The sequence below is a fragment of the Haplochromis burtoni genome, unplaced genomic scaffold, assembly GCF_018398535.1.
Source record: "Haplochromis burtoni strain Fernald_Lab_line unplaced genomic scaffold, NCSU_Asbu1 Contig_95, whole genome shotgun sequence".
NCBI classification, from domain to species: domain Eukaryota; kingdom Metazoa; phylum Chordata; class Actinopteri; order Cichliformes; family Cichlidae; genus Haplochromis; species Haplochromis burtoni.
Genome location: NW_024582456.1, coordinates 1940205 through 1956811, shown reverse-complemented (window position 1 = coordinate 1956811; position 16607 = coordinate 1940205). Strand labels below are relative to the sequence as shown.

Below are 16607 nucleotides of genomic sequence, written 5' to 3'. Positions count from 1 at the left end.
ATAATATGATAACAGTATCCTAATATGTCAAAGCATCAATCAATGAAGCTTCTTTTGGCTGCTCCCTTATTCACATGGGGTCACCACAGCAGATGGCTCATTATATGTGATTTGTCAGAGTTTTACACCAGATGCCTTTCCTGTCGCAGCCCCCAATGGGATCTAAGTCTCCTTCCAGCATCAAACTGGGGAGCTTTCATGTGTAAGGCAACAGTGTAAACCACTCTACTATGGAGCCACGGTTAAAGCAAACAACATTAACTTATAATTATGAGGTTACTACCACAAGTTTGTATATACAAATGCACAGATATTACAATTTAATGGTCAGGAGGTTAATATTATTACTATAATATTTTGATACTATTAGTAATTGTTTTACCTCACAGACATATATTTGTTTCTGCATTATTATCCCCTGTTATCACGTAATTACATGTATTTCAATGTAATATTACTCAGAAGATCATTATTTGGACATTCGTCTGTGAAAGTTCTCAGTCATCATCTATTTTTAGAAATTACTTTGCTAATCAGGTGATAATAAATTGCTATTTGCATATTATTACCTTCTTGTTTCATCTTATTACACCTATTACAGCATCATTACAAGCTATTAAAATTCAGTTCATTCAGTTATTGGAAATGACAGTTATCACCTAATAGTTGTGACGATGTGTCAGCCACCTGGTCAAGTTGTAGTGTGCTTCCATGTCTCTCCAGACTAATTATATAGTTAGAGTTGCCTGGTGAAGTAAATGAATAAAAGGAATAAGAGTCTGTGTAAAGCTCTAGTGTGTTCTGATTTTATCACTATATTGACAAAATGTACTAGAATCTATCCATCCATCTATACAGGCACAGTGGTTAAGTAATTAGCACCATCACCTCACAGTAGGAACCCGCTGGGGCTTTTCCGTGTGAAGGCTGCATGTTCTCCCTGTGCCTGCGTGCAGTATCGCAGGGTACTCGAGCTTCTTTATTCACTCCAAAGACATGAATGTTAAGGTAGCAGGTGAATCTAAAAAAAATCTAACTGGTGTGAACCAGTGCTAACACAGGTCTATCTCTCTGTGTTAGCCCTGCGATTGACTGGTGATCTCTCCAGGGTTTGGCCTGTGAGAGCTGACAGCTGGATAAACATACATTAACTTTACAAAATGTGAACATTTGCAGTAGGTTATTCTCTGCTCTGATAGGGTATGTCCACTGAGGTCATTGATGGACACATATGATAACATTCCAAACAGATTGCATTAAGTAGAAGATGGGTGTCATGGTACTTGGTCTGCGACCCACTATTTGTGTTTCAGCTTCTGGAATTAGATTCTTTGAATATTTTTTCATGTGTTTGGGTTTCTTTAGTTCTCGGTAATCTTAGTCCTCTCTCCCTTAGTGTTTAGAATAGAATAGAATTAGAATTAGAATTAGAATTAGAATTCAACTTTATTGTCATTGTACATGCACAGGTACAGGGCAACGAAATGCAGTTTGCATCCATCCAGAAGTGCTTTAGTTTAGCCTATGTTTAGTCTGTTCCCATGTTTTCGTTTGCTTTTGTATTTCCTCTGTCCCAGAGTCTGTCGTGTTTCCGTGTCAAGTCTGCATCTGCATGATGTCATGCCTCCTGTTTTATTTTGATAGTCGTTGACTTATGTCAGTGTATTCTGCTTTGCTTCCTTTGTCTTGTTATGTCAGATTTGTCCCAGCGGTGTTCCCACCTGTTCCCCCATCCTCTCGTTGTCTTGCCTGTGCATTTAAGCCCTGTGTTTTCCTTTGCCCTTTGTTGTGTCGTACCACTCCATGTGCTGTGTGTTTCCAAATTACTTGGCACCTAGTTTTCTAGTTTCCCTAGTGTTTAAGTTCTTAGTTTCTAGTTCATGAGTTTATGTTTCAAGTGTCAACAGCGCAATAATTCTGCCTTTTTGAATCCGTCTTCTCCATGTTTAAGAGTCCTGCTTTTGATTCCTCATCCAGCTCCTCATCCAGCACCAAATTGTGACACTGGGTTAGTTTTACCAAAAGGAAAAGGTGCCTTAATTGGATTCTCATGCAGCCTCATTTCTGCTAAATGTGTGAGTAGGCATGTGTTTAGGCACAACAACTGTGCTGTAATATGAAACAGCAAATTAAATGCAAACAAGTTGCTACGCTAAGCAAATTAAAGATGTGTAATTGCATAAACCAGCATGGTGAGCCCAGCTGACCTCGAAGAGCGCCTTGTTTTTTTTTTTGTATTACGAAAGAAATAACACACTTCACCTCACCAGCAGAAATGTTTCTGGAGGAGGATCGAGGCACGAGAGTGAAAAATGCGTCTTGTCTTTTTTTGTATCTTATGTTCTATTTATTGCTAATAACTTATTGATCCACAAAGAACTGGAGCTCATTCACCAAGAGTATAAAAAGCCAAAAAAATAAATAAAATAAATCCACATTCCTCTTTGAAACGAGTCCTCTAAATGTCTGGTAATATTATCATCATTAAGAGCAGCTGGTTAGGTTAATGACTGTGGTCAAAAACTGTTGAGTCACCGCTGACTTAAAGAAATTGCAGAGCTACAAATAAAGCTCAAGCCTCACTCTCAGCTATCAGGGACTTAAACCTTGCCATTACCAATGGCATTCCTTTGCAGAACGGCTCAGCCTGCTTTGCATAATAGGGTGAGAAGTTCAATGATGTGAGCAGAGCTCAGTGTTCTGCTCCTGCTCCACCATGTTGCATGGACCAGCTGAGGTTTTTTAAAGACCTTATAAACTGCACCATTGATTCTTGTAAATAGAGCCCATGGTTGTTGGCTTATGATTAATGGAAGTAATTTTGAAATATCAGGAAGTTCAACTTCAGAATATTCTTTTCTGTAGTTTCTCACTCAAACCACTACAGTCAGAGTGTTCTTGTCTGTACAATTGCTCAAAAATTCAGGATGCTATTAAGTAGTCCACTTTAAATAATGTAATATTAGAACCATCCATCCATCCATCCATTCGCTTATCCTTTTCAGGGTCGCGGGGGGCGCTGGAGCCTATCCCAGCTGTCATAGGGCGAAAGGCGGGGTACACCCTGGACAGGTCGCCAGTCTGTCGCAGGGCTAACACATAGGGACAGACAACCATTCACACTCACATTCACTCGCACATTCACACCTAGTGACAATTTGGATTAATCAATTAACCTATCCCCACAAGCTGCATGTCTTTGGACGGTGGGAGGAAGCCGGAGTACCCGGAGAGAACCCACGCAAACACGGGGAGAACATGCAAACTCCACACAGAAAGACCCCGGCCTGATGGTGGAATTGAACTCAGGACCTTCTTGCTGTGCGGCAACAGTGCTAACCACCGTGCCACCGTGCTGCCCACGGGGCGATCGTGGCTCAAGAGTTGGAGTTTATACCAAAAAGTTCTCTTTGGTTCCATCTGACCACATGACATTCTCCCAATCCTCTGCTGTATCATCCATGTGCTCTCTGGCAAACTTCAGACGGGCCTGGACATGCACTGGCTTCAGCAGCGGAACACGTCTGGCACTGCGGGATTTGATTCCCTGCCGTTGTAGTGTGTTACTGATGGTGACCTTTGTTACTTTGGTCCCAGCTCTCTGCAGGTCATTCACCAGGTCCCCCCGTGTGGTTCTGGGATCTTTGCTCACCGTTCTCATGATCATTTTGACCCCACGGGATGAGATCTTGCGTGGAGCCCCAGATCGAGGGAGATTATCAGTGGTCTTGTATGTCTTCCACACCAAGCTGCTTGCCTATTGTAGATTCACTCTTCCCAGTCTGGTGCAGGTCTACAATACTTTTCCTGGTGTCCTTCGAAAGCTCTTTGGTCTTGGCCATGGCGGAGTTTGGAGTCTGACTGTTTGAGGCTGTGGACAGGTGTCTTTTATACAGATGATGAGTTCAAACAGGTGCCATTCATACAGGTAACGAGTGGGGGACAGAAAAGCTTCTTACAGAAGACGTTACAGGTCTGTGAGAGCCAGAGATTTTCCTTGTTTGAGGTGACCAAATACTTATTTTCCACCCTAATTTACGAATAAATTCTTTACAAATCCTACCATGTGGAATTCATGGATTTTTTTTCACATTCTGTCTCTCACAGTTGAAGTGTACCTCTGGTGCAAATTACTGACCTCTGTCATCATTTTAAGTGGGGGAACTTGCACAATCAGTGGCTGACTAAATACTTTTTTGCCCCACTGTATAAAATCCGAGTTTGTACAATTTTAAAGAGCTTGGAAGTCAATATTTGGTATGACCGCGTGTATTCTTTAACACAGCCTGAATTCTCTTTGGCAGCTTGTGCCTAAAAAATGACACATCTTCAGGACATTGCAAAGCTCTTCTTTAGATGTCAACTTCTTTTTGTTTCGTTCTCCGTCAAGATGATCCCACACTGCTTCAATAATGCTGAGATCCAGGATCTGAAGAGGCTGATCAATCACTGACAGTATTCCACTGTATGTTTTTCTATCCAGATTTGATTTTACTGCATTGGCAGTGTTTGAAATAATTGTCATGCTGACAAATGAAGCTGTTGCCAATTAGATGCTTTCCAAATGGTATTGCATGGTGGATCAAAATCTGATGGTACTTTTCTGGGTAATATTCCATTAGCTTTGACAAGATCTCCCACACCACCAGTTGAAATGCAGACCCAAACCATGACAGAGCCTCCACCGTGTTTTACAGATGGCTTTAGACACTCACTGGAAAGTAACAAAATGCTTAAAGATTTGATTTAAACTTGGCTCTTAAAGTTATCTGCTTGCATTTGGTGTCTTTAGTATGCCTAAATGACTAATAGGAGAGTGGCTTAACAAACAGTAGAAAACAAAGCAAACATTCATGTGAAAATGTTCAGGTACAAGAAATTGACTGAAAATGATTGAAAAAGGAGAAAATATCCAAAGTAAAACTTTGAAAGACCTTCAAAAAGCCTGGAAAACTGTTGCTCAAGGCTATTTTAAAGAATAAGAAGAAAATCTGGGTGCTTGGAAGCAAAATATGAAGAAATGAGGAGTAGCTCAAGACTTTTGCTCAGCATTTTAACGTTACCAGGTAATTCATAACTGGTTGATGAAGCCTTTCCTTGAGTGCAGCCAGTTATAAAAATGAAATACATTCTTAAACAAGAGAGAAATTCAAGGGCCAAGAAAAATCTTTCCATTTAGCAAACAAACCTAACTTGATGGGTTGTCATTTTGCCCTTCTGCCAACAAACAAGGTTTAGGGGCTGCTCCACGGACCTTGGGTTTGCACTAAATGTTTTTTTTTCTTTAAAAAAAACACACCAGTCGCCTGACTCGGAAACTGCTGACAGACAGCACATAATATAGGGTTTGTTCAGAATTTCCACAATGAAATGAAAAAATAAAAATGTTACTTGACTTTGCAGTCAGATGTGACTGCTGCCATCTCCGCAGCTCTTGATGAGTTATACATTGTCAGTGGGTGTGTGTGTGTGTGTGTGTGTGTGACTGTGCTCTGGAGAGAGATGAAGGCAGCATGAATGCGAATTGTGCATCTCTCTGACATGTGGGTCGACGTGAAGCAGATTGGACTAAATGCTGCCGCTCATAACGATTCATATCAGCAGCCTTGTTTTCGGCTCACTCGAGACATCTAAATTCATGGAGTCTATTTCTCAACTTTTTCAAGCATGTTGTGGCACTGAAATGTCAAGTTAGAACATAAAGAGCTATTTTACAAAATGTAGTGCTGTATGGGCAAACTGGAGAAAAGAAAAAAAAAACATTACCACTAAATTGTACTAAGAAAAATGCTATGCAGGAAAATAGTTTCCATCACATCCTTAGCAAAACATTTGAGATTGAATTAAGCCACTTTAATATGGAGGGCTACACTTGTCATTTAAATGTGGTCATTTTTGTTTCATTACATTTTGGCCGTACACCGTCAAATCAGGCTTGGGCAAAAAGGGAAAAATGAAAAATGCTGGAAATCCACTGCAACTGAGGGCAGTGTCTGTGCAATACAGTCAGACTATTACAGAGGAGAAAAGCTGTTTGACAGGTGGGTGGAAAGAAAGGGGGGGACGAAAAGCCTCAGGAGCAAGAGAAGCGCATGACCTCTCCATTCTGCTACAGCTGTGAGCTCGCACCTCTGTGCTTTATGGAAATAGGGATTGACGAAGATACGAGAGTCACCAAAAACAGGGAGTCTTCAGTAATGTCAAGCATGTACGGGCATGCAGGATCAATAAGTCCTGATCTCAAATTGATAAAAACGCCCGTCCTCCGGGGTTAAACTCTACAGATCTATCTGTACTAAGGATGCTCTGCAGAACACATAGCCCTGCGCTTTGTTCTTTACTCTGGAGTTTGAATCTATTTGCTACATGAGGAGGAGTAAATTTGTCGGAAGCAACGACTGCCCAAAATCTACTTTTAACTACAGTGGGCCTCATTTTAGCCTTGATGGAGAAGCTTCTGTTTTCTTATGGTGAACCCAAACAACGATCTTTCTCTAACTGGAGGACATGTACAATGCTGGACATGAGACAGCAGCTGCTACTGAATGGAGAATCCAAACAAAGTGTAGCCACAAACATGTTTGGGCTTCACTCTGGTACAATAGCGTAGAAATCGGAGTGCTTTCCAGTGCTGGTATTTTCCAGAGAACAAAGAACGCTGGCTCCAGCAGGGGAGAGAGGCCAGCAAAATATTTCCAAGGCGTTCAGAAACATTTCAAAATCACATTATAACCATCATAACATTATAACAGCTGCTGTAATGCTGACCGGTAATAAAATGGTTTGAAAGCGGATCATGCAGCACTGGAAGGCTCTAATTTGTGTTCCATGGTGATACTAGGAGCTCATGAGTAACTCATTGTGAGCAACAATTGAACTGATAAAACTAAATAATTAGAAGAAAATGAGGTGAGCACATAGAGGATTTCCATGCACAGAGGATCTCCATGCGGCTGCTTTGCTGACTGGAGCTGATGAAGTTATCAAAGTGAACAGAGCAGGATGCACGCTCACGACCGTTTTAACAACCTTTGACTGTCTTGATTGATCTGAGTGAATCCACGTGCTCACATGCTGACAGCCATATGTGTTACCATGGTCACTGAATGATTTGTATTAATATATGTATCATTTATAAAAGAGGTTAAGGACACTTCCTGAGCAGTTTATAATCAGCAGCTATTGAATTTATGGTAATGCCACATAACATCATGTCGATGGCCTGCGTGATAACGGATCAGAAACAAACCTCAGTAGGACAGGACTTTCACACATTTAGATCACAATTTTAGACATAGCTGTGTCTTATGTTGCTGTTTACTTCTGTTATTATTCATTATTTTGCTAGAATGTATAGCCAATTACATGCAATGACTTTATTCACAATCAAGCATTGAAAACACATCAAATGGGAACATGTACTGTTTCAAGGAAAATAGTTGCTTAGTTTGAATTTGATGGAAGCAACAGATCTCTAAAAAGAAATGGGCAAGTGCAAAAAGAGTAAGTAGTACTAAAAAGAATCAGCTGGAGGGACGTTTTGAACTAATTAGGATAATTGGCAACAGGTCAGTAATGTGATTAGAGAATTTAGAGAGTTAGAGTCAAAAATAAAGATGAGCAGATGTTCATCAATTCCCCCAAAATTGTGTCTATAAAATTGTGAAGATTTTGAATATCTCATCATTTACAGTGCATAATATCATGAAAAATCCAGGGAATCTGGAGAAAACTCTGTGCAAGAGACAAGGCTAAAATTCAATATTGGATGCCTGTGATCTTCGAGCCCTCGGGGGCACTGCATTAAAAACAGCATGATCCTGGCATGGAAATCACTGCATGGGCTCAGGAACACTTCCAGAGATCACAGTCTGTGCACATAGTTCACCGTGTCATCTACAAGGCGGCAGGTTAAAGCTCTTTCGTGCAAAGAAGTCGTGTGTGAACATGATCCAGAAATGTCTTCTCTGGGCCAAAGCTCATTTAAAGTGGACTGAGGTAAAGTGGAAACGTGTCCTGTGGTCAGACAAATAGAAATTTGACTCTTTTTTCTTTCTTTTTTTTTTTTTGCATAAGATGAACACCACTTCTCCTGCATTAAAGAGGAGAGGGAGCATCCGACTTTTTATCAGCCCTCACTACAAATGCCTGCATTGCTAAAGGTATGAAAGTGCACTAGTGCCTATGGAGCTTTAGAGCAACAGATTTACAAACCAGATGGCGTCTTTTTCAGGGAAGACCTTGCATATTTCACCAAGACAATGCTAAAGCTCATACTGCAGCTATTACAGCAGCATGGCTTTGTAGGAGAAGAGTCCAGGAACTCACCTACTTGCAGTCCAGACATTTCACCAACTGTAAACATTTAGCACATGATGAAATAAGGAAAACAGCAAGCAGCATCCAGGACTGTTGAGTACCTAAAGTCCTACATCAGACAACATGTAGGGGATACTACATGATGGCCTCAACTATTTTCCATTCTTGTCACTTTAAACTTGTATTTAGGAAAGGATTGTGGTTTGGGCTTAAAACACACTCCGTCAAAGGCACAAACAATGGACATCTGGCGATCTTTCAACCTTTTTTGTCATAATACAACATTTTTAGCCGTCTACCAAAGTAGATGAGTTTAAATGAACTAGCAAATAGGTTTTCTGTGCATGGACACAAACTGGCTGTACAAAATCAGCTCAACATTTTCAGAAAGTGGACAAGGAGATAACATTGTTCAGCTTTCCTTCTTTAAATTGGCTCATTTGACAAAACTGAATTAGTTCCATTAATTGCATTCAGTTCGTTGGCTGATTGGCATAAATGATGGCTTCACTTTAGAAACCAAGTTCCACTGGCTCTAAATATTCTTCTCATAATCTCTCCCATCTACCTACGTTACAACAGAATTGAATTTTTATGTCAATGTGTCGTTCACAAGTTAATTTGATTGCTGAATTTATTGGCATGGAAAAACTGGCTCATCTCCAAGGAAACTGGCTAATTACGCTTTTTCCCAGTTTATTGCCTTTATTTTGTTTTCCAGCACATGGCCTTGCAGTTTCAGCCTATATAATTTTATAAAAGTATAAGTTCTTTCTGTCAGTTTGTCTTCCTACTTTAAGTTTGGCTTGTTTACTTTTCGCTGTATGGAGAAACATAGCTGGGAAAGGATGTTGGTAAAAAAAAAAACACGGTACAAAAACATGGAGTAAGGTACCTGGGGAATGTCGAACTGAAAGAAAAGAAATCCAGAAATCAGCTGAGGTATGTTTAAATTCTGTTCACTCGGAGCACACGTAATCCCAACAGGAATATCTGCCCCACATCCTGCATTGTGTAGACAGCGTTGTTTTTCGTTTCTGTGAATGACCAAAATTAACTATAATTTTGCCCAGCATGGAGTAAATTTTTATTTTTTGGTTAATGTTTGACTGCTGTCTGCCTACACAAATCCAGAAAGCGTTTTAAATTTAGAGTGCTGAAACAGCCCGCTGATCAGAGTGTATTATATCCCTTTTAGATAAGGCAAGTAAAAATATTCTGCCGGAACAAAGGGCTGACCCATTTGTTTGATTTGAAAAGAAGCATTGGCAGCCAGAGTGAAAACGGAGAGATGAATCCCTCCGCTCCCTCCACCTGTTCACAATACATGTCAAAGCAGATTATACGGCAGCAAATATTTAAACATCTCCATAGCATTTAACATCAATATTACACCGAAATGAAATCTGACACATTTCATTCCTTGAGTCAATTTGTTCCATGTGCTCCAACAGCTGTGCGCTTCGGCAAAATTTCATATGAGTTTGATCAAAAGTTTGATTTGTTTAATAAGGCTGGTTCTTGCTCCCCTGCTCTATACAGACATGCTACGCCCACTCTAGCAGTGTGCTGATACACCTTATGTAAGAGATGTATCTGTGTATGTTTATATACGTGTGGGTCTGAAAAGTGAAGCAAAGCAGAGGTGCTTTAAACTAGCATTCTTTCCCATGGCCAGCAGGAGGTAGCAGTCTATGAGAAAATTGTTCCATTTCATTCATGACCTCAGTATCATCATCATCATCATTTATTTATTTATATAGCACTTTAAAAACACACCTGGTAGACCAAGGTGCTGTACAATACTAATATGCACATAGTAATAAAACCAGACATAGCAATAAAGTTAAAAAAAAAACAATAAAAATGTCAGTTACCCACAGAGTTAAAAGCCAGGGAATAAAAGTAGGTTTTTAATAAAGACTTAAAAACTGGCACTGATGCAGCCTGTCTAATATGGAGAGGAAGGTTATTCCAAAGCATCGGCGCGGCAACAGAGAACGCTCGGTCTCCTCTAAGTTTCAGCCGTGACTTTGGGACCGAAAGCAGCAACTGCTCAGCTGAACGAAGGGAACGAGTGGGGACGTGGGGCTTCAACAAGTCAGACAAATAAACAGGTGCCAGACCATTTAGAAATTTAAAAGCCAATAAAAGGACTTTAAAACAGATCCTGAATTCAATTGGAATCCAGTGTAAAGAGACCAAAATCGGAGTGATGTGATCAAATTTTCTTCTGCCAGTTAAAAATCGTGCCGCAGCATTTTGCACTAATTGCAAGTGTGACAAAGTGCCCTGCCCAACCCCTGTTAAAAGAGAATTACAATAATCTAAACGTGAGGTAATAAAGGCATGAATAACGCTTTCCAAGTCACGCTTGGAAAGAAAGGGCTTAATCTTTGATAAACGTCTGAGGTGATAAAATGCTGATTTTACCACTCCGTTTGCATGGTCATCAAAGGTGAGTGCAGAATCAATTTTAACTCCGAGATTTGTGATCGAACTCTTTAGTTGGGAAGTCAAAGCTGCAAGATCAACATCCAGAGTATGAGAAGAACGATTTGGGCCAAATAAAATTGCTTCAGTCTTCCGATCATTAAAATTTAAAAAGTTTTTTGCCATCCATGCTTTGACATCAGTAAGGCAGTCAAGCAGAGGTCCAGTTGGGAGACTATCAGAATGACTAAAAGGTAAGTAGAGCTGGCAGTCGGCTGCGTATAGATGGAATGGCACTTTATGCTTTCGGAAAATCGCGCCAAGAGGCAAGAGGTACAATGAAAACAATAACGGCCCAAGAATAGATCCCTGTGGCACACCCCAAAGCAGAGGGGCCACAGAGGATGAAGCCGACCCCAACTTAACACAAAAGGTCCTATTTAAGAGATAGGACTTTAACCACAAAAGTGCCGAACCAGAAATTCCCACACAGTGCTGTAGGCGGGAGATCAGCAAATCGTGATCCACAGTGTCAAATGCAGCTGTCATGTCCAACAAGACCAGCACTGCATATTTACCACGGTCTGTCGCTATCAGGATGTCATTCATAACTTTTACGAGGGCTGTCTCCGTACTGTGGAATGGCTTAAAGCCGGACTGAAAGATTTCTGACAATTTAGAGTCATTCAAGTAGTCTATCAACTGAGTATAAACAATTCTTTCCAGAATCTTACTAAGAAAGGGAAGCTTAGAGATGGGTCTAAAATTTGATATGACTGAACTGTCTAAGCCTGGTTTCTTAAGAAAAGGATGTATGACTGCATGCTTAAATTCCCTAGGTACTTGACCAGACAAAAGACTAGTATTAATAATGTTCAGAATATGTGGTCCGATGATAGGACATACCTTTTTAAGAAAATGGGGAGGAACAACGTCATTTGGAGAGCCACACGGTTTAGCATTCAACACAAGTTTCTCTAAATCAGATAAAACAATTGGTAGAAAAGCAGAGAACAGACTTGAGCAAGAACCATGCATGGCTGGGTCAGCAATAGGTAGAGTCGGAGGTCTCAAACTAGCAACCTTATCCACAAAATAATTAAGAAACTTATTGCACATAACCGCAGAAGAGTGCAAAAGAATATAGCCTTCCGGATTAAGTACAGAATTTATAGTGTTATATAGAACACGAGGGTTATGCGAGCTGGCACCAATAAGTTGAGAAAAATAGGAGTGCTTGGCAGCCTTTACTGCTCTCTGATAGACTTTCCAGCTAGTCTTAAGAGCTTCCATAGAGACACACAGCCTATCTTTTTTCCACTGTCTTTCACATCTTCTACATTCTTTTCTAGCGGCTCTGGTAAAATCAGTTAGCCAAGGACTAGCCTTTGGCTTGCATTGTCTGAATATAAAAGGAGCGACAGCGTCGAGGACAGATTTACAAGCAGAATCCAAACAAGAAACTAATCCATCTGAGGTGGACAACTCAGGAGGATAAGAAATAAATTGGTCAAACAATATGGAAAACCGCTCGGCAGTATCTGAGCCAAAAGCACGATAACATCGAGCAGGTACAGCACGCTTAAGAACAGGATTAAAAAGAACAATATCACATAAAATAGGCATATGGTCAGAGAACACCGCATCCTCGACAAGTAAACACTTTTTCAATGGGTTTTAAAGTCTTACTGAATCTAGTGTGATGTTACTTTTGTTTCTTCCATTTGGACAGAAATAGATAATAAATGAGACTGTTCTTTAGTCTGTGGCTAACCTGTGATTAACAAGTTAGCTTGCTCTGTCTTTTTATCCTTGGGTAGGTCCACCCCTTGCTTGGGAAGTCACGTTTCAAAGAACCAAAACAACCAATGGTTAAAAGTGCTTAATTTCCATCTTTAGAAGGGCCCCTAATAGGTCAAATGACATTCCTGTTTTTTTAGTGAAACTTTTATGTTGGGTTGCAATTAAAATATAAATAAAATGCAGATATCCCTCCTCATGATGGCTTGCATTAAGTCCAGATACCATAACTTTTCTTATGTTTGAACACCACTCTGCATTTAATCGATACTTATTATTAATCTCTGGTTCACCTCCACAGTGTGTCTTTTACCCAGCTGTCCTTCCCTCATCCACAGCCGGTGGCAGCAGATAGCTACTCCACCCTGAGCCTGGTTCTGCCAGAGGTTTCTTCCTGTTAAAAGGACATTTTTCCTTCCCACTGTTACCAAGTGCTTGCTCAAACTGGGTTCTTTAATTTGCAATATAAAGCACCTTGAGGCAACTGCTGTTGTGATTTGGCGCTTCAGCATAAATTTATTTGAATTATTTTGTTTATCTTTTGGACATACAGGTTGTATGATCTTATTGTAGTCCTAATTATTTAACAATTTCTATCTAATAGAATCTATCTTACTTATTTGTACTTAGATATTACTTAGTATGTAGTGTGTGGCAGCTCATGCTTTGCACAGCACACTGAAATGTGTTGTATGAATAAAGTTTGACTTGCTTGCTAGGGAGCGTGTCTTCATACTTTAACCCTGCTAATTAATTTTAATGAGTCTTGGATCTTGTTCTTTTTTTTTGTTTTCACTAACTAGCTTTGGCTAAAAACTGCGTACATATATGCATTAAACGCAACAGTAACTCAGGCGGTAAACACGACAAACCTACCTGCTGAACATCAGCACAGCCACTGTGAGTGTTCTGATATTTATATTTCACTATAAGTGAGGAAGATGGCAGAAGTGTGGCATCATTTTCAGTTTGTGCTGACTGACACACTGTGTCCCATCAGACAGAGTGAGAACATACTGGTATGCTGTAGCTACACGATGTAGAGGTTTTAGTTTCTGGGAAAACACTATTTTTGAGGTAGACGTGAACGTTACATCAAAATTCTTCTGAGCAGAAATGATGAAAGAAACTGTAGTGTCACTCTACAGAGAAGCGTGGAGATACAAATTGCAGTCCAACAACTTACAAGGGCAAGCACTAATGTGCCTAGTCAACATTTCATCATTTCATTCTCTTTTAAATATCACTTTCAAATTCTTTTCAAGGGAATCAAAGTGACACAGAAGGCAGAACTACAGCGTCTCCGTCAAACTGTCTTAATAGCTCTAATTAAATGAATCATAATAAAATGAAGGGCTAAACACGCAGTAACTGCTTCAAGCTGCGATGAAAAATTAACGTGGCTGCTGTGACCATAAAACGGCATAAAATGTTATGTCTAATATTTTCATGTTATATTATTCATTCTCTCTGCGGTGCCCGACTTTTCATAAAGTGCTAGATAAGCTGTCAAATCCTATTAAAGCAGAAGTGTCGCTGACTGAGTGAGGAGAAGCTTAAACTGAGGGAATCCAGGGCGTGTGATTGCTGATTGATAGATACGCCATGATAATAGGACACTCGATATGGGATTCAGATTTTTTGAGAAGTTATTAGAAGTTTACTGATATGTGCAAATACTTTCTTTTTTCTTTGAAAAGAGACATTGATCTGGACTCCTTGGGAATTCAAGTAGTTCTTTTGTTCCTCAACTCTGACTCAGACTGAAGACTTGATGGAAAAATCCACCCTTGGATAGACTTACACTGATATGTATCATCAATCTGTAATGTTTTGTGGGTGCCAGAAGCGCAGATCTGATGTAAATTGTCTTTCGGGTACTGAACTTCCCTCAAATTGCCACATCTGCTTTGACATCAGCTAGTGATTTCCTGCATTTCCCTGTATGCCTTTTGACGAGCGCCAGGGAGTTGAGGGTCAGGTTGCTTGATTCAGCTGCAGTAGGTAGGTGGAGAGTAAAAATAAAATAATAAAAAACAAGACATGACTTGTCATGACGCTGCATTGCATTGTGGTCTATTGAGGCGGCTGTCAACTGGAGAAATTGGTTTCTCTGCTTCTTCTAAAATGAATTTCTCTTTTATGATGGATTGTTGAATGCCTGTGTAAAATTGTGGGCCAATCTTTCACAGTGTCTGACACCAAAACTAGATGTACCCCCCTGGAGTTATAGCAATGTGGAAACGTTGAAGCACATGAAAAAGTTCAAACAAAATGAGTCCTGAAAAGAAAAGTACATTCCTCAATACCAGAGTATTACACCTACTTTAGGAAGTAAATCCTTCAAGGCGTTTGTATTAATTGCTCAGATAAGGCTGAAAAGAGACACAGCCTTCGGTTTATTAGGCTGGCCTTGCAAGAAAAATGATTGTCCTCTGATGAAACACCGGAGCATGACTACAGCCGAGGCACCAACATTGTGCTACTGATCAGTACTGTTAATAGACACAGGATTACAACTGGTTTACACTGAGAGCAAATGTGTAAATGGTGTGCGAAGAGGTTTGCTGGATCATGAAGCATGTAAGCAGCTAGTGGATGGGACTGATAACACTGGAAGAAACGAATACTAGGTAAATTACAGAAATGCTTTAGCTTCGTTTTGCTAGCAAAAGCTGACAGCTAAAAAGCTAAGCTAAGATGACGAGCATAGTAAACACTTTCACGCACAGTTAGACTCAAATTGACTAAGAAATCAATTTTAACTAAAGCAGCTAATGCTACACCTCATAATAAACCCAGATAGTTGAACTATGTTGATCACATCCAGATGAAATTGACCGTGTCAGAACAAAAACACTCGGACAGAGCGCCTGATTAAGTAATTTTTCAGACACAGAGATGTTTTTGAGGAGGATTTATCTGTCACACCTGTACTGAATATGAATCAACAGACAGCAGCCAGTTAGCACTCTTACAATGACAGAACTGCACAGTGTGAATCCTTCTTGGTAAATGGACTGGTTGTTATAAAGCGCTTTTTTACTCCAACTGAGCACTCAAAGTGCTTTTCTACAACTTGCCTCATTCACCCATTCATACTAGCACTTTTTTTTCTATGTAAGTGCTTTCTATGTAACATTCACACCATTGGAGAGAGCAACTTGAGGTTAGTGTCTTGCCCAATTAGTAGGTGACCAGCTCTACCTCCTGAGCCACAGCCTCCCCAGGATGAAAGTCTGGAATGGGTGTTGGCTGTACAGTGAGGTAAGTCGTCTAATCCAGAGCTGTGCCATTTTATTCAACATCATAATATCACGGCAACGGTGACCTTTGATCTTGTGGACAGGAAAGGCCTTTTTTTTTAATTCTGTTAGATATTTGATGAAAAATGAGTCCACAATTAGCATATTTTGTAGACAAAAACATTGTTTTGTTGGGTCACAGTTACCTTTCACCACCCAATTCTAAACAGATCACCCTCGAGTCCAACAGGACGTTTGTTCCAAATTTAAAGAAACCCTCAAGGTGTTCAAGAGAATGACACAGACGGATGAGCCACAAATGCAATGCCTCAGCTGTAGCCAGCAAGGAAGCGTAAAGAATAACCCAGCACACAACACTCAACGACAGAAGGACACAGCTCGGGCTTATGCGTGGGGTACAAGTGAAGTACAAAGAAAGCAACAACAACAAAAAAAAGAAATGACAAATTATGTTATTCTGTCAGTAAGACTTTAGCTGAGAAAGAGCTTTGCTCACAAGAAATTGACTCTGCTGTTATTTTATTACAGGAATTTGTTATTTTGGGTGGGTGAGGTAGCAACACAGTGGCGTACAAGATACTGTATCTTAGAGAAACACACACAAAAACACACAGTAGGCTGTATATTAGAACATGTATAGCAGCATCCACTATGTAACAGCATGAATGTAACACAAAAATCGTGAATAATTAAAAAAAAGAATGTGAAATTGTCTATTTGAAACATTCATTTGGTCAACAACAGCGTGAGCATTAAAAAAAAGACAAAGTACATTAAATTGATATAAGA

At 40.0% G+C, this 16607-nt stretch overlaps 1 protein-coding gene across 4 annotated transcripts in view; it reads right to left on the bottom strand.

Annotated features, from left to right (window-relative positions):
* LOC102296583 (leucine-rich repeat transmembrane neuronal protein 4) overlaps positions 1 to 16607 on the bottom strand; it is a 61125-nt gene that overhangs the window by 31860 nt on the left and 12658 nt on the right. The gene's annotated exons all lie outside the window — the stretch shown is intronic.